The 19,698-nt window shown below is 34.5% G+C and overlaps 1 protein-coding gene across 1 annotated transcript in view; it reads left to right on the top strand.

The window, feature by feature from the left end:
* The window catches only part of ZNF804A (zinc finger protein 804A), a 286,277-nt gene that overhangs the window by 163,483 nt on the left and 103,096 nt on the right, over positions 1-19,698 (top strand). The window lies entirely within an intron of this gene.

Below are 19,698 nucleotides of genomic sequence, written 5' to 3'. Positions count from 1 at the left end.
TACCATGGAGTGTTAGCCATAAAAAAGAATGAAATTTTGCCATCTGCAATGAAATGGGTGAAGCTAGAGAGTATTATGCTAAGTAAAATAAGAGAAAGACAATTACCATATGATTTCACTCATATGTGGGGTTTAAGAAACAAAACAATGAGCAAAGGGTAACAAGAGAGAGAGAGAGAGAGAGGCAAACCAAGAAACAGATCCTTAACTATAGAGAACAAACTGATGGTTATTAGAAGGGAGGTGTGAGTGGGGACCTGGTGATGGGGATTAAAGAGTGCACTTGTCATGATGAGCACCAGGTGCTGTATGGAAGTCTTGATTCACTATATTGTACATCTGAAACTAATATTACACTGTATGTTAACTAACTGGAATTTAAATAAAAACTAAAAAAAATAACCTGTCATATCATCATGATTTGATATATGTTATATATATTTGATATATGTTTGATATATGTTGTGAAAGGATTACTACCATCTGATTGCTTAGCGCATCCATCACTGTCCTACTGCACTGAATTACCTTTGCTTCTTTGGCCAAAATGAAATGACTGTATTTTCTTTGTCCTTATTTCTCTATTATGTTCAATCTCTCTATATGAGTATATATGTCATATATGGTGTGTGTGTGTGTGTATATATATGTATATATCTGATATACACAAGATATATATACACAAGATATCTTTCATATATATATACACACATACAGTAAACCCTTGATTTGCGAGTAACTTGTTCTGCAAGATGAGCAAACATTTCTAATGAATTTTATTTTATTTTTTTATTTATTTTATTTTATTTTATTTTTATTTATATTTAATTTTTTCAATGTTTATTCATTTTTTGAGAGAGAGAGAGCACGAGTTGGGGAGGGGCAGTGAGAGAGGGAGACACAGAATCTGAAGCAGGCTTCAGCCTCTGAGCTGTCAGCAAAGAGTCTGATCTGGAGCTTGAACCCATAACCACAAAATCATGACCTGAACCAATATCAGACGCTTAACCAACTGAGCCACCCAGGCACCCCATCTAATAAATTTTAACTTAATAAATGAACAACATCTTGCAATATGAGTAGTAGGTGACACCAAATGTCACATGATCACAACTGAGCCAATTGTTCTTGGAATTCTCTTTGATATACAAGTGCTTGGATTACAAGCATGTTTCTGGAACAAATTATGCTCACAAACCAAGATTTTACTGTATAGGAAAGCTAAGAGAGGACAGAGTTGGGAAAAACTTGTAATGTCTTTCCCCCTGGAAAGTAGACGTTTGTTATATAAAATGTTCTATATTAGTTAAAAACACTTAAGCATATTTCCTGCCTATTCACAGTGAAAATATAATTGAGTTCCTTGAGGTAAAACCCACAAAAGTGTGGGGACTAAGACTGAGACCTCCAGGAGTCTCACTTTCATTTTTGTCCATAGTAAGCCTCTAGCAATTCATCAAAATTACTATTTAAGAGTTCATACCAGCCTATAACTCCAGCAGTAGGTGCATAAAGTAACCAGATCTTGGCTTCATCTCTCCAGATTTTGAGGTGGTTGTTTGACATGCAACTTTAGTTCCTTGTTGGGTCCACAGAAAGTAGATGATTTTGGTTTGTTCAGATTTTTTTCTTCCTGTAAGTTTAGGAATCATATCTTCCCAGTTCTTTCTATGTCAGAGTTAACACAGAGATTCCCCTGATCATACAAAAATTACAATTGATTATTTTTAAATATCTGCCATTCATCTCCCAAATAAATTACATTTTTAACTTTACCTAATTATTAGTGTGTCATGATAAAGAAGATGATAAAGAAGATGGACACTGTAGCCAGACTTTAGATTGAAATCCTGATTCCCACACCTTCCAGATACGTAGCCTTAAGAAATGATTTTTTTTCACCTCTTAAGCTTTAACCTTTGTCTACAAGGTGGGTATAAGTCTCAGACTCATATGGTTAAGGAAGGATTTTATAAAATAATCCATATAAATTATATGGCACATAGTAAATGGATTTTTAAATAAATATGAGCTACTAATATTTGCTATTATCATTAGCTTCATTATGACTCTTACTTTTTATAACCACAGTGGCTCCTTATTGTTTCTAGAACATATCACGTACTTGCCCTTGACCTTTGCATTGGCTGTTCATTCTATCTGAAAAACTCGTCACACAGCTAACTGCACACATAACTTCCTTATTTCCTTTATGTCATATTTAATCTTCTTCAAATGTCATATTTTGTTTGAAGTGCATCCTTACTGTTATATTCAAAATAGCAACCAACATCTACCTCTGTTACTCTCTTGATACCTCTTGCCTTTATTTTCCCATAGCATTTGTTTCTTCTAATATTCTATATATATTTTTCCATCTCTTCTCTTTTTATTTAAACTCCATGAGTACAAGGTTCTGTGTATTGTCTAAAATTCTTTACCTACTGTCTAGAACAATATCTTATATATCATATTGCTCAATAACTTCTTGTTGAAAGATTGATTACTGCTGTCTAGTAATTGCTTAAGAAAAAAGCTTCCCTTTGCAGAATATGTGCATGTGATAGTATATTAGTTTCCTATGGATGCCATAATAAATTACTATAAATGTGGTAGTTTAAAACAGTAAAAATTTATTCTCTCACAGTTGTGGAGGCTAGAAGTCCAAACTCAATGTATCAGCAGGACCGTATTCTTCCAAAAGTTCTAGAGGAAAATGCTTTGTTGCCTCTTTAAGCTTCTAGTGGCTTTAAATTTTGCCTGTCTTCTCATAGCTTTATCCTTTGTGTTTATGTCCTCTGTCTCTTATAAGGACATTTGTTACTGGATTTAAAGCCCACCTGGGTAATCTCAGATGATCTCGACTTGTGATCTTTAACTTAATTACATCTAAAAAGACTCTTTTTCAAAAAAAGGTTATATTCACAGGTTGCTGATGGACATGTGTTTTGGGCAACCATCCTTCCATCCATCACAGAGTATCATTTGATGTAATTGTTTAAACACTTGCTTGAATTGTGTCTATATGTATCAAAAATAATTACTTTGCTAACAAAGTCTAGTCCCTGCATCAGCAGCCTGAATATTATTCAAGGACATTTAGAAATGCAGAATATCAGGTTCTACACTCAGGTATGTAATTGAATCAAATCTTCATGTTGATAAATCTTTACTTGTTTCATATGCACATTAAAGTTTGAGAAGTCATGATGTACGAAACAGTGGAACAGAACCTATATAAACAGAAATTAGGGAGTTATATAAATAAAAACCAAAAGAAGACAACTGTTACAAGTTTTATGAAAATAGATGGCAGGCAATTTATATAAATTTAAAATCAAAGGAAGGTGAGTAGTTTAATGAATTCAGAGAACAGAAGTCAGGCAATCTATAGAGAAAAGATAACTTGATCAACTGAGTTATATAGCAGCAGGAACAAGAAAAACACCCTATAAATAAAGTAGTATGCTTTACTGAAGTTAGCTACATATTCTTTTTTTTTTAATTATGCGGAACATTTGATGCAATTGTGTTTGTTTTAATGGCATTTTATCATTGTTTCTTTGATTCTGGCAGCATATGTGGAAAGAGTGTGATGGACTGTTGACAATGAACTTTTAAATATTTATCCTTTTTAAAATTATTTTATTTTATTTTTTAATTATATAATTTATTATTTTTTAAATATTTATTTATTTTTGAGACAGAGAGAGACAGAATATGAGCGGGGGAGGGACAGAGAGAGAGACACACACAGAATCCGAAGCAGGCTCCAGGCTCCGAGCTGTCAGCACAGAGCCCAACGCGGGGCTCGAACTCACAGACTGTGAGATCATGAGCTGAGCCAAAGTCGGATGCTCAACCAACTGAGCCATCCAGGCGCCCCTATTTTTTAAATTTAAATCCAAGTTAGGTAGCATATATGCAGTAATGGTTTCAGAAGTAGAATCCAGTGATTCATCCCCTACATATAACACCCAGTGCTCATCCCAAGTGTCCTCCTTAATGCCTCTTGCCCAATAAGCCCATTCCCACCCACAACCTCTCCAGCAACTCTCAGTTTGTTCTCTATATTTAAGAGTCTCTATGGTTTGTCCCCATCCCTTTTTTTATGTTATTTTTGTTTCCCTTCCCTTATGTTCATCTGTTTTGTATCTTAAATTCTATATATGAGTGAAGTCATAATATATTTGTCTTTCTCTAATTTAGCTTAGCATAATACACTCTAGTTCCATCCAGGTTGTTGCAAATGGCAAGATTTCATTCTTTTTGATGCCAAGTAATACTCCACTGTGTGTGTGTGTGTGTGTGTGTGTGTGTATGTATGTGTGTATAAATATATATATATATATATATATATATATATATATATATATATATATATCTCACATCTTCTTTATCATTCATCTATCAATGGATATTTGGGCTCTTTCCATACTTTGGCTATTGTCAGTAGCACTGCTTTAAACATTGGGGTCCATGTGCCGCTTCAAAACAGCACACCTGTATCTTTGGATAAATACTTTGTAGTGCAGTTGCTGGGTCATAGGGTAGTTCTATTAATTTTTTGAGGCACCTCCATAGTGTTTTCCAGAGTGGTTGCACCAGTTTGCATTCTTACCAGCAAGTGCAAAAGTGTTCTTTCTCTGCATCCTCGCCAACATCTGCAGTTGCCTGAGTTAATTTTAGCCATTCCGACAGGTGTGAGATGGAATCTCATTGTAGTTTTGATTTGTATTTCCCTGATGATGGGTGATGTTGAGCAGTTTTCATTTGTCTGTTAGCCATCTGGATATCTTCTTTGGAAAAGTGTCTGTTCATGTCTTTTGCCCATTTCTTGACTGGAGTATTTGTTTTTTGGGTGTTGAGTTTGATAAGTTCTTATAAATTTTGGATACTAACCCTTTATCTGATAGGTCATTTGCAAATATCTTCTCCCATTCCATTGATTGCCTTTTAGTTTTGCTGATGTGTCCTTTGCCATGCAGAAGCATCTTGATGAGGTCCCAATTGTCATAAGGCAGGAAGCCATCAAAATCCTAGAGGAGAAAGCAGGCAAAAACCTTTTTGACCTTGGCTGCAGCAACTTCTTATTCAACATGTCTCTGGAGGCAGTGGAGTTGGCTACATATTCTTTACCTCCCATCAAATCTAGAGTGCATCAGAATCACCTGGCGGCCTTGATAAAATACATATTTTGATGTGTAATTGTTCAATAGGTGTGGAGCAGGCCCCAGATGGTTCAGCTCTAACATGTTCCTGGGTAAAGTTCATGCTGCTAGGCCATGTACTACACTTAAAAACTTGGTCTTAGAGTTATTCAGAGCATTTAGACAGATATGCTAATAAAGAAAAAATGCCTAATTTTCTTGAGTTCCAAATTTCTTCAAGGATCTCCTTCTTCTCAGATTTCTTTTAAACAAACTATGACATGTTAATATTTTTCCTACTTTGTAAGAAACTGGTGGTAGTAGAAGTGAAAGCAAAATTTAGATGTGAAAGATCTGGGCCTGTAAGTTATAACTTTCTTGAGCAATCCTGAAATTGTCAATGCCCAACATTTCTTCTGTCTTTCATTTAAAAAATGGTCATAGTGTCTTGGTATATGTTTATGTGGTATTATTTGATACTTGTAGCTGGAGACCGAGCCATGGAATGTGGCTGTTAAATGAATGTTACTGAAATATCATGTTAAAGAAATCTCATGGAAAAAAAATGTAGGCACTTCATTATTTTGGTCAAAATATTTGAATTGTTTTGAAATCAAGACATTCTGTTTTTCAAAAAGGTTTTAGCCTTTATTTCAGTAATGATAATTGAAGCCTGAAGATAAGAAGCTATAAGCAATTGACCTAAAGGGAGGTATGCAGATACTTAAATTTTTGACATTTATTTACATTTGGGGGAGAGATTTAAAAAAATACTGAGATAGTGAATTTTCAAACCACGGAATTTGTTCTTTCTGAAACATCTAGGAAATAAATAAGTTTCCTATAAGAAATTATGTTTCTGATTAACATATAAAAACATATCAATAATTAGGATTTTTAGTGTATGCAATTCTATAGAAAAGAAGCCACCCTAAGAGTATGAAAATGTTTAATCATCTCTGAGCCAAACAAACATAGACGATAAATTCATATCCAGGGGGATTGGAAAATGTCTACTTGGTTCCCTGGGATATTAATAGTAAGACTAGTAATTATTTTGTGTATCTATAAGTACGGTCTATAGAAGACACTTAACAAATAGCACTAAGTAAGTAAGTTGGCAATGCCTGAGCAACTCAGAGTGGAACAACAATGAATTCTCCAATACAGTATAGGAGATAATATTTTTGTGAGGCCACTGGTGCTGGCAAAGTAGTCCAACTCTTCTCTATTCATAAGACCAATTTTCCTAAGCCAATTTCTCTCTAATGGAAGATTATATTGAAATCTAATGTTACTATCCCTTGGACTACACAAAATATCAGTGGAACAAATAAACGTGTGTATATGTAATTTGGATGAAAACATTTTATCAACATTTTTAAAGGAACAGATTTTTTTAAAATTATATTCCTCATAGGAATAATTTTACTGATGTTTGGTAAGTGTTGATAGTTAATCATCACAATCAGGAAGATGAGCAAAAATTTTTCAAGTAAGATTAGAAAAAAAGACAAATTGCCGTGATGTATATTTATTGGTAGATATATTCTTTAATGTATATTAAAATGTAATCTAGTTTGTGGATGTTTAGACCAAACTGTTATTTTCATTTCAACAAAAGCATTGAAAAATGAATTTGTTGTACTAAGCTGAGTTCTAAGATGCTTAAAGGTATTTTTCTCTCATTAAAAGATTAAATCTGCCCTTAAGTTTATTAGTGACTAAAAAGGAAAGCAAACGTCAAATATATTACAACTTTATTTAAACAGAATAAAAATTGACTTGTTATGTTTGAATGAAATTCTAATAAATTATAAAAAGTCATGAAGGAAATCATGTTTATGTTTTCAATGATGAGAATACAGTAATGTGAGTAGTCTGATAAAAAATATTACCTGTGTTCTTTCCAGATAGTCCAATTTAATGCATGCTTTATCTTGAAAATCTTAAAAAAATGTACACTACATGCATATATCAGATCCAAATCAGAAGCAAACAAAACATTGTAACATTCACTCTAATCATATTACTATTCCTGCAGTGTAACAATAGAATGGAAGAAAATAAGATTGCAGGACACAAACCTCAGGTGTCAACTTGTCACCATGTTATACTTAAAGTAGTTATTAAAATCATTATGCTATCAACTTGTGAAGTTTGGATGCACCAAATATAGCAACCTGGTTTAATTGCACACCATTTTCTTTTGAGTGAAAGAAAGGAAAAGGGGACGGGGGGGAAGGGAGATAGATAAAGCTACGTGTTTGAAAGATATTTGTAAAGGCCTCCTTCTATCAAAATGCAGTGAAAAAAAAATAATTCTCAGCATGAATATTGGATAAATGAAAACTTGTTTGTTGAACTTATTTTTCTTATTGTCTTCACAATCAGGAAAAAAAAGTACCTAATTACCTGCACAGCTTGACGTAAAGCTCAGACAATGCTAAATAAAAACTGCAAGACAGCCAACTTGATATTTATAGTTCTACTTTTCAAAATTAAACACAAAAAAAACTCACAATTTTTTTTCTTTCCAATCTGTTTCAATGATTGATAGATGGGGAGGATTGCCACTGCAAGGTGTAACTTGGTTTTTTTTTGTGATTAAGTGTCCAGTATAGCCATATAGCCTAGGAAAAACATTTACTCTATCATTCAGTTTTCCAGCTGCTCCTTTTGGCCTTGCATATTAGCGTGGAGACTGATATTACTTAATGAGAGGGAGCAAGAAATAGACTTGAATTCAATATTAGATATAGAATGTGAGCATACATTTGGGATTATTATTTTGTTTTTTTTATTTTATATTTTCATTTAAAATTGAAAATTTATATTTTATAATTATATACATTTATATTTAGATGTGAAAAATGCATTTTCTTTAAATTGCACAATTATCAATTGAAAGATAACACACCGGGGCGCCTGGGTGGCTCAGTCAGTTGAGCATCCAACTTCGGCTCAGGTCATGATCTTACAGTTTGTGGATTCGAGCCCCTCATCAGGCTCTGTGCTGACTGCTTGCTTAGAGCCTGGAGCCTGCTTCAGATTCTGTGTCTCCTTCTCTGCCCCTCCCCCACTCACGCTTTGTCTCACTCTGTTTCTCAAAAATAAATGAATGAAAAAAAAATTTTAAAGATAACATACCTCATCAGTCTCATATATATTCAACTTCTGAGTTATACTCTAACTTGAACATATATTAATTTTATTATCCACGGATCAAGAATGGGCAAATTATGGCTCATGAGCCATATTCAACCTGCCAACTGTTTTAGTAAATAAAGTCTTATTAAAACACAGTCATACACTTGTCTCTGTCTTGCCTATGACTGCTTTTCCCCCGACAATAACAGAATTGAAGAGTTGCGACAAATACCATATGGTCCATAAAGTCTAAATGCTTACTATTTTTACAGAGTTTGCCAGCCTTTGCTGTAGGTGATTATCATACCCAATTTTAAGATTCATCTGGATTTTAAGTTATTAACAAGTCAATTATATATGTTCACAGCTGTTTCTTGTACTCGGTGCACATGTTCACGTATAAAGTCACACAGTCATATCAACACACCATCTTTCTTTTTATTAATTTTACACCCAATCTGGGAAGTCAGATAAATTTTATTATAATAGTCATTATCACTATATCTCCCTAAATTTGGAAATTGTCTTATTCCCATTAAAATGATCAAATATGCTGAAAACCATTCTATTATGTGAATTTCTACCAGAATAAGAAATGTAAAAATTGTTAATATGCAGAAGGTCTCTGAAAATGTGTCTTTATATGTAAAGGAGACTTTCATTGAGTATCAAATATTACTCAATATACTCAAATACTTTCTTTGCAATATAATTCTTTCCTCACACAATTTTATTTTTTCTAAGACCCTTTCAAATTAGAGACAAATAATAAGATACTGGGTTTACAGATGAATTTTTCAATGATAGGCGCTGAGGTGTTACAAATCTGCAGTAAAAAATCTGCTTTCACATTTGTCAGATGTTCCACTTCGGGGATGGGACTCTATGGAGGTGGCAAATTATGTTTACAATTAGATACCAGGATTCAGCCAAGCCCATCAGGTATATAACATCAAAACTTTTGATAAGGAAATGACATTAGCATAAGCTGTACTGCATACCAATGGCATGACTCTTCATTCCTTTATAGTGTCAATAGCCTCACATAGTAATTTACTTTCTAAGTTGTTGTCCAATAAAATCAGCTATTTAATCCAGTTTATTAGTAGATTGAATCAAAAACAAATGGTAACCATCTCTTTTCATTATTATCCTAAAGTGGCAATAATATATATACATATTACTGGGCATATGAGTACTGTAATTTTCTAGATACCTAATCTATAACCAACTTCCTTTCCTTTCCTTTTTATTTTACTATAAGTTACAGAGCATAACAATAAATGCATTGTAATATCATAATTATATTAGAAATGAAATATCCAAATTTGGTATAGCTAAATCTGTATAGAATTCCAGCCTTTACCTTAATTAATCTTTTCATAATATAAAATTGCAACAGAGCAGACAAAAATTATTTTAGGAATTTGTTTCCTACCTTTGCAGATTAATTCAACAGAGAGTTACAAAAAGTGTTATAAATAGGTTGTTATTCTTTTAGAACAGATGAGAACACTATGCCCATCATCTGGATTCATTCAAATTGGGGCCAGGTTACCAATTATTTATTATAGTTTGAATCATCCATAGCACATTCCGATATCTAAATAAAATACGAATCTAGACCCCTGAATTCTAAGAGTGCTAGTGGCATGCCATAAAGATATTCAGCTTCCTTAAGTGTGAGTATAGGAAGCCTGTTCTGTTTCACTTTCATTTGATTTTCAGCTACCTGGCTCCATAAGGTGCATAATATTTCTGAGAATAACTAATACCTAACTAGAAGGGAAAATTGCAATGTGAGTAAACCAAAGCAATATTCTAGTTCTGATGACCCTAATTCTCTAACTGCACACTGTCAGAGTTGTTTCTGTAGACTCTGGTTAGATTCTCAGAGAGAATGAAGAGGGGACCTTTGGGTCATGAGGAAGAAATCAAGTAAAGTGGAAAATAATTATTTACAATTTCATTTCCCTTTCCTCTTAATAGTTCTAGTTAAGATGATAATTAAAAAAACCACAATGGAGTGAAGCTTTTGTTATTATTATTTTCCTCCTCTTCTCTGACAGCTCTCTGTGTCAGATTTAACATTGGAAGATCACTGATGGAAGTCATGGAGAAAGGATACTCTAGGAAGTAGGTAGGCAGTGGCCAGCAAAACCTTCAGTTACAAGGAACAAAGAGAATAAAATTCCTAGCAGTAGCATTCAAAATAGAGGCAAGCTCTCCCTACTGTCCTTGTCATTGTAAGGTTTTTTTTTCCTTCTAGGAAAAAGAGCCAAAACATGATTAATAAAAACTAGGAAGGTAATTGTTGATTATGAGCCTGTTGCTCTGATTGTATTTGGAGCTATTTTGTTAATATAGTACAGTTTCTTCCATTATCTTGATAATGTAGGCAGCATCAATTTATTATGTTTACTATTATTGGCAGAATAATAAAAATAAATAAATAATAAAATAATAACGGGTTAAATAAGGCACAAGTATTTATATCAAGCAACTCTATCTTGCCAATAACATAAGGCATTCCCAATATAAATATTTGGTCATATAAATCACAGACTTATGTTATTCTGAGGTGAAGAACATCATGAATCTGGATGAAAGACCCAGAAGTATAAAAATCAACTGCCAGAGCATAATATCAGATATGACATAGTTGCTAGGTTTCACTATATTTCATGTTCATTTTAACAAACTACTTATAGAGAAGAGTTCCTTTTGTCTTTATTTTACACATTATAGGACACTCTGAAAGACTATGAGAAAAAAAAAAAGGAGAGTAAAAAGAATAAAACCTTATAGAAGATTTTGCCAAAATCGAGTCTTTTTTTGAAGTTTATTTATTTTGAGAGAGAGAGAGACAGAAACAGAGAGAGAGAAAGAGAGATCCAGTGAGGGGAGGGGCAGAGAGAGAGGGGGGGAGAGAGAGAGAATCCCAAGCAATCTCTGTCAGCCCGGAACCTGACACGGGCTCAAACTCATGAACCTTAGATCATGACCTGAGCCAGAACTAAGAGTCAGTCGCTTAACCAACTGAGCCATCCAGGTGCCCCACCTAAACTGAGTCTTATAATAATGTAGTAAAAATTACCAGGGGCAGAATTAAGTGGATTATCAAAGATCTTTTTTAATTCTGATGGAAATATAAGTTTATGAAGTAAATAAAAAGATGTAATTTTATGCTGGAGTCCAGCTCCAGCAGGTCCAGGGGTTCCCTAAGGATGAACAGTGTCGGCGAAAAAGTGAAAATAAAACAAAAGTAAAATAAAAAACTAGAATAAAAAACTAAAATAAAAAACTAAAAATAAAAATGGACAAACAGCAGTGTGCTGAACTGGCAGATTTATTGTAGTAAAAGTGGCATTATACATGCTAGTGATTTCCTTGTAGCATACGTTATCTATGTTTTTCTAACACTAATTTTGAAAATGTTCCTATGTGTAAACAACCTTTAAGAAATAACATGGTGATGGGGCGCCTGGGTGGCGCAGTCGGTTAAGCGTCCGACTTCAGCCAGGTCACGATCTCACAGTCCGTGAGTTCGAGCCCCGCGTCGGGCTCTGGGCTGATGGCTCGGAGCCTGGAGCCTGTTTCCGATTCTGTGTCTCCCTCTCTCTCTGTCCCTCCCCCGTTCATGCTCTGTCTCTCTCTGTCCCAAAAAAAATAAAATAAACGTTGAAAAAAAAAAAAAAATTTAAAAAAAAAAAAAAAAAGAAATAACATGGTGATTTTCCCTTAATTTTCCTGCATACCCTTTGATTATTGATTAATTTCTTACATTATTCCATTATGCATCTGCGTTTATCTATAATCTACAATGCATTTGCTTTGCTGTTCTCATGAAAGACCCTCCATTTCTTAACACCTCAAGTGGAGCAGTTACAAGGACTTGACCTCCTAACCACGTGAGGCCAGAAGAACAGTGTGTTTGCCTCGGTCCGAGGTGCCAGGAAGGGGCCGAAAAAAGCCTTAGAAACTCATGCCTCATACATTCTCAGAGAGACAGTGCACCTAGGAACCAATGAACCATTCTGTACCTTAACCGACTAGGTTCAGTCATCATCTGGAATGCCTCCGGAGGGCCAGGTGGGCCTAAGGGTTGAAGTCACCTGTGCCCAGAGATACACTCCTTAGTTGCCAGAGTGAGGCTTTCAAATCCATATGTCTCTCCTTTACAGGCCTTCTTTGCTGGCAAAGGTATGAGGCTATCCTTCCTGTAAGTAGAGAGTCTCCATAGAGGATGGCAAGGGCTAAACGTAAGGCCGCACGATTTCTTGTGAAACCTTATTTTCTTCCCTAATGGTTCTTTTCCCAGGGGGTCTGTCGAGGGCAATTCCCCAACAGACAATACCCCAGGTACTTTATTAAGACCAAATTACTAAAAGCGGGAGTATAAGAAGCTTCACTGTCCGTGGGCCGCCCTGCAGTCACCAATCCGTCCACAGCCCGGGTCCTGCCACTCAGGCTGGGATAGCTCGGCTTCCAGCAGTTTTACTTTGTCATTTATTCATTTAAACCATTTGTCAGGATTTTTTTAATTTTGTATTTTTTAATTTTCTTCAGTAGACTTTACACCCAATGTGGGGCTCAAACTCACAGTCCCAAGATCAAGAGTCACATGTTCTAACTGACTAAGACAGACAGGCACCCCTTGTCAGGAATTTTTAAAACAAGGATTAATGTTATATGACACCTGTTTAACTCTACAGGTCCATCTCCCATAATTGCACTTATTCCTATGCTAATCACCCAAATTATGTTATGGGTCACAAAACATACTCTGATCTTCCTTCTGTCTGGGCCTTTGTTTAGGTTATTTTCCTCTTTTACCCTCTACTACTGGTTCTGTCAAGATGAAGCTTGTTTCTGACCCTTCTAGATGCTTTCAGAATGTGCCATTAGGTTCTTTGCCTCTGTGTACTTATAATACTTGTATACACTTTAAATATAGCATATTTTATGCCCTGTAATTATTGGTTGTGTTCAATAAGAAAGGTAGGCTTTTGGTGTTTGTCCACTGCTTTATGCCCAGCACCTAAAACAGTACATGACACAGAAATTTCTCAAAATATAATGTTTTGACTGAAACCTATGACCTCTTTGAGGGTAGGGAGAGTGTTTTATTAATCTCTTAAAATCAAGAAACTGCCACACAGCGCTGCAAATTTCTTTGGCGTTCGCCCCATAAGCATCAATAATTTGCTATTAAGTGAATGAATGATTGGAAAGCAAATGGCTAACTTGAGTCATTTCAAAATACAAAACTAACATTTTAATAGAAAGATCACTCGCTTGAAAATTTAATTGTGAGTTCCAGTGCTATTCTGATTCAAAATTGCTGTGTTTGACATTCATCAAGTCAGTGAAGTTATTTGGATGTCAGTTTTCTCATTTGTTAAATGAAGGAGCTGGACATTGTACAACTATATTACTTGTTAGGAGCTATTTTTACATGTTCACCCAATACATTCTTCAGCAAAACCTCTGCTTCAAAGGTTGCTTCTTTGCTCCACAAACACGTAATTTAACACCTAATTGTATCCACATTATAGGAAATGAGAAAGTTGTCATGGAAAGGTCATTGAGGAGAATTTATTCAGCACAGCGTGGCAGTTTCTGGCTTTCAAGTGCTGCCTGGGATATAATCACTTGTCTAGCAGCGGAGAGGCCCTTCTAAACTTGAGTAGATTTTCCTGACCTATTTAAAACCCACTTACATTTCTGGCATCTTTTTTGAAACACAGGAACTTAATTTGACATATGTAAATGAGATCCCCTTCACCTGGGTAGTTGCTCTTGCATATCTATTGGTTTAATAGGTATGGCTTTGAACATTTCCTTTGTTTAGGTAGAATTTTGAGTATAAGGGATAATGTCTTCTATTAAGGACCTGACATTTTTAACGTCCTCTAAGTCCTGTCTACACCAGATCATTTCTATCAAGAATAGACATTTATTAGTCTCAACTCTGAGTGCTACTTTGGCCTGTACAGGAACTTCTTTTTAGCAAATTAAAGTTATGCTTGGGCAAGAAATTCCTTGATCCAAAATATTTAAAATTTTTAAGTATTTTGGCGAAATGTTAGTGTTCTAAGTAGTGACCAATTTGTAGAATTTGAAAGTGACACAATGCAGTTTGTTATAGAATTTCAGAAATCAATATTACCCACAGACTAAGAAGTTATCTGCTTTCATCTTTTTTAAAATATGTATCGATGTTGTTGAAGAACAGCAAATTAACTCATAATTATTAAATCCAAAATAGATTTTGTTATCTTATAGTTTCTCAAGTAATATATGCTAAAAATAAAATCCTCATATGGAATACACAAAATGTGTGATATTCCTAAGTAGTCCATATTTTAAAATATTGAGTTCATAAGAAAGGTAAATTGTGGGAGTATCTTGCTATATTTACAATTATACACTTGATCTTAATCAAAAGACCAAGAAATAGTGCTATGTTTACAATTGTACGCATTTTCTTATGTGTTAGAGTAAAACATTATTAGAGTAAATGTGTTAGAGTAAAATAAATTATGATATAATGGCAGTAACATGTTATCAAAATAAAAACAATAATATACTGCTACTTGATTTTATTTTCACAATTTATATTTTGAAAAAATATTTCTAAAATAGAGATAACTTTAAATTTAGTGTGTATGGTAGCTTATTAATATCTAATTTAAAAGCAATTATTAATTTACTTATATATTTAAAGCAGTTATGAATTTACTCATGTATTTTAAATTGTTAGTGCCCAGAATTTCCACATACATTATTTTTTTTTTTTCATGGACAGAAACCATAACAGGTTCTTTTATTTAGAATTAACCTACTCATCTTCAAAGTTATCATACCATTTAATATAGATAGGCACCATTTTACAATGAATGAATTGCTGTCACACTGACTTTACCAAGGTGAGGAAATGAGATCTGAGTACATATAAAAGAAAGGCAAAGACTTTGTTGTTGTGTCACTATAGCATGCTAGTTTATAGTGCCTTGTCAATTTTTCTTGCTTTGATACATACAAACACCGAGTGCCTTAAATCTCTAAAATGTCATTTTAAAATACACAACTATAGTACATAAGTCGTCATTTGACAAATGCACTGTGAACATAGAGCCAGGAACGTAACATCTTTCACCATCGCATTTTCCTCACTGCTGATGCTAGGTCCCCTCAGGCAATAAAAGACTCTGGAGATTCCTTAATGGAATGCAACTTTAGGCCACAACTTTATTAGCTTAAACTAAGAACAGGGCAAATTATTCCCAGATGGATTCAGGAAGTCACTAAGCAGGGATGATACCTAATTCTCCCAAGTGACTCTTTGAAATCTCTCTTAATACCAAATTGCCTTTTACAAAGGGAACTGGGCTATCAGCCTGGCCCTATGGTCCTTCCTTTAGAGGGGCAGCAACTATTGTTTGGCAATTCCTCCATCAGAGAATTTCCAGGCTTAAGAGAAGTGATTTCATATTGCTTTTTATGTACTTATAAGATTGTGAAAGCATAATAATATAATGTCCCATCCCATGAATTATGTTTGGAAATTTCTCCTTTCCTGGCTATTTACTTTCTAATTATCTAATTTCCAATGCAACAGTCACTTAACACAGTTGTATATTGGCAAACAGGCTCTTTTTTACATTCTTCATGACTTCTTTAAAATTTGATCTATGAATTGATTTATTTATACCAGTTTTAAATGTGAACAAATCTGTCTCAATTATCAATTAAGCCCTCCTTAGATTTCCATACTTGTCCTTTACTATTCAACTTTTGAAAATGTTGCCTTCCCATCAGTGTACTACTGTGTTTTTGGGTTTTAGTTGTTTGCTTTGGTTTTGTTTTCAAAATCATTCCCTTAGTCTTCTACTCAAATGAGGAATAGCATGGGTGCTTGAATCAACTTGAGTAACTACAAATACTTTCTTGTCTGGATTTTACGTTGTTAGTATTTAGAAAGGGGAGGTTGAGACCAAAACAGATGAGATAGAAATGATCTTTATGATAAACTAATGATCTTGAAATTTATTTTAAATACTCTGGATAATTAAAAAACTATAGCAGAACAGTGAATAAGTTTGCAGTTAAGAAAAGACACTGTCAAGACAGTAAATATTGTATTTGGAAGGGAAAGGAGAAGTTAAAAAAGCCAATTAATCCAAGAGAGAAGTGGAAAAGTCACCATAAAACTAGTGGGGGAGAGTAGGATGTTTAACCTTTATTTATTTTTGAGACAGAGAGAGACAGAGAATGAATGGGGGAAGGTCAGAGAGAGGGAGACACAGAATCCGAAACAGGCTCCAGGCTCTGAGCTGTCAGCACAGAGCCTGACGCGGGGCTCGAACTCACGGACCGCGAGATCGTGACCTGAGCCGAAGTCGGCCGCTTAACCGACTGAGCCACCCAGGCACCCTGAGAGTAGGATGTTTAATGGAGAGATATTAAGTCGGTTGAATACATGAAATCATACTTAAGAGAAGATTGAAAGAGAAGTAGCTAGATTAACTTTTAATTCCTACTTAAACTCTGTGGCAGATTTTATGGATTTCTTTTTAAAAACCTATTTTAGAAAAGGGGATAGAATTTTGAATGAAGGAAGGTCTACAAACTATAGTTAGTAGAATTTCTATTTAATAATCCTGTAGAACACACAAATCTAAATATTTAGCTAGCAACTAGATACATTTGTGCATTTAATCATAAATTCATTGGTAATTCAAAAAACCATTGTATTTAAGATTATCCAAAAGCCTTGTTGTAGCTCTATTCATAAAGATTGTTTGAGATAATTCAACTTGATCCAAAGAAAGTATGGTTGTGATTGTGTGTGGTATGGAGAGTGTGTGTGTGTGTGTGTGTGTGTGTGTGTGTGTGTATTCTATAGTACATATCAGAAGGGTACCTGTATTTTTAAAGAGTAATATAATGGAAATAATCATAAAAGTCCTCTGATGAGAGAGCCAGGATTCTCAAAGATTAGGAGTTTCTGATCATGTAATACCGATGTTAGTGGTCCCAGGACCTTACCCAGAGTATGCTAGAGTATGGCATTAACAAATAAGCATTTGTGTTTTTTTCATTATGCAAGTGAGTGCTTATTAAAAGCACGCCTAGAAAAAAATTTGCTTGTCTTTTTCTTTTAAAGAGATTTCTACTGTTTTATCAAATCCTATACAATGGGGAAGATATATGGATATATCTATTTATTATATTATTAATGAAAAAAATTGGCAAATTCTAAGTGCTATCATAAAGAAGCAGAGAGATTAATTATGAACTACCTGTTAGAATATCATATGTTCAATAAATGCATTTATGATACTGTTATAATTAATGCTTCATTAATAACTGCCAATGTAATAAAAATTTTCCCTGTGTTTTAAAAACCATTATCCACAATAAAAAAAGAAAAAAAATTGAGGGCACCTGGGTACCTTAGTCAGTTAAATGTCAACTTCAGCTCAGGTTATGATTTCACAGTTCGTGGGTTCGAACCCTGCATCAGGCTCTGTGCTGACATCTCAGAGCCTGGAGCCTGCTTCAGATTGTGTGTCTCCCTCTCTCTCTGCCCTTCCCCCACTCCTGTTCTGTCTCTCTTTCAAAAATAAACAATAAAAATTTTTTTAAAAAAAGAAAAGAAAAATTTAAAACAATGCAAAGAGTGTATTAAGTTGAAATTTATGGTCTTCATTGCATCCTGCTGAGAAAAATTCATATAAACTACCTTTCAAATACATAAAATATTAAAAAAACAAAACACATTTTATTCCTTTACATGTATATTTTACAAGTGAACTATAAAAGAGCTTTAATTTAAATGTGAAAAGTTGCCCCCCATTTCAAGATTTCATTTTTAATGAACTCTTGATGAAGATTGACAGACATACCTGGAATGTTCTCCCAGTTTGAAAAAATATGTCCCCCATATTGTGGCTGTCTTCTTTTCAAACATGTAGCAGCCTATAACTCAAAAAACAGGCAGAGATGAAACACATCTGGTTATATCCAATGCCACAGTGCAAATGAATTCTGAGTAAAAATCTCATCAAATGAGGACAAATTCACAACGTGTTTGCATTTTGAATGCATCAGTGACAATAGATACTTCACCTCACATTTATGTCGCAATGTTGACTCTTTAAATTAAAGGGTTTATTTTTTTATGGTTACTAAAATGTAAAGTGAGGCAGTCAAGCTGAATTTATTTTTTTTTAAATTTTTTTTAATGTTTATTTATTTATGAGACAGAGAGAGACAGAGCATGAACAGGGGAGGGGCAGAGAGAGAGGGAGACACAGAATCTGAAATGGGCTCCAGGCTCCGAGCTGTCAGCACAGAGCCCGACCCCACAGACCGTGAGATCATGACCCGAGCGGAAGTCAGACGCCTAACTGACTGAGCCACCCAGGCGCCCCAAGTTAAGCTGAATTTAAAAGTGTACATTGATAGTTTATTCAACCTTTATATGTGATGAAAAAATGGTGATATATAAAATATTCCTGATAAAAATACCAGAAATAGGCAGTTTGATAAGCCTACAACGACAACAGAGAGCAGTTTAGAGATCAGAATGTCACTATGATTGTTTTTCATTATTTTTTTCTTGCTAGCCACAAAGGATCTATTGGTTAATAGTAACAAAAATGTCATACTTTCTACTTTCTTGTGCCTTGTAGTCCTTTGAAGAATACAGACTTTCTCAAATACAAAAATTAATGTATTTGTTGAACAGATTTGATGTCAGGGCTCTAAGAGAAAAATATGTATATATCTCATGGAACCTGGGTAGCTCAGTCGGTTGAGCAGCCGACACTTGATTTCAGCTCAGATCATTATCCGGGGTCATAGGATCAAGCCCACATCAGACTCCCTGCTGTACCTGGAGCCTGCTTAAGATTCATTCTCTCTCTCTCTCTCTCTCTCTCTCTCTCTCTCTCTCTCTCCCCCTCTCCCCTACTCACACTCTCCCTCTCTATCTCTAAAACAAAACAAAACACAAAAAATCATATCTCAAAATGGTCAAAGTTGTCATAGAAAGTCTTTCTTTGAGCAAAAGACTCTTGACCAGCCAAGTCAGGCAAAGGGGAGTTTCAACTGGCATTTAAGACCCAGAGGATATTATATTAAAAGGCCATGGTTATGAGAGGAAGAATAAAGTTGTCAGGAGGGGAAGCTGAGATTTGTATTTTCAAAGTGAATTAATGAATGGGATAGACATTATGTATATGGACCCATATTTATGTACATGTGTATGTGTCTGTGTGGATCCTTGCCTTATTTGTTTCTTTAATAACTGAGTACATCTGATTTAATACATTTTCAAACAATACATTTATTTAAACATATACAACAGTTTCTTTTTTGAAAACTT

Source organism: Panthera pardus, unplaced genomic scaffold (assembly GCF_024362965.1).
Source record: "Panthera pardus isolate Hobbes unplaced genomic scaffold, ASM2436296v1 HiC_scaffold_10, whole genome shotgun sequence".
Classification (NCBI taxonomy): Eukaryota; Metazoa; Chordata; class Mammalia; order Carnivora; family Felidae; genus Panthera; species Panthera pardus.
Note: the sequence above shows the minus strand (reverse complement) of the source record. Positions and strands in the feature narration are given on the sequence as shown.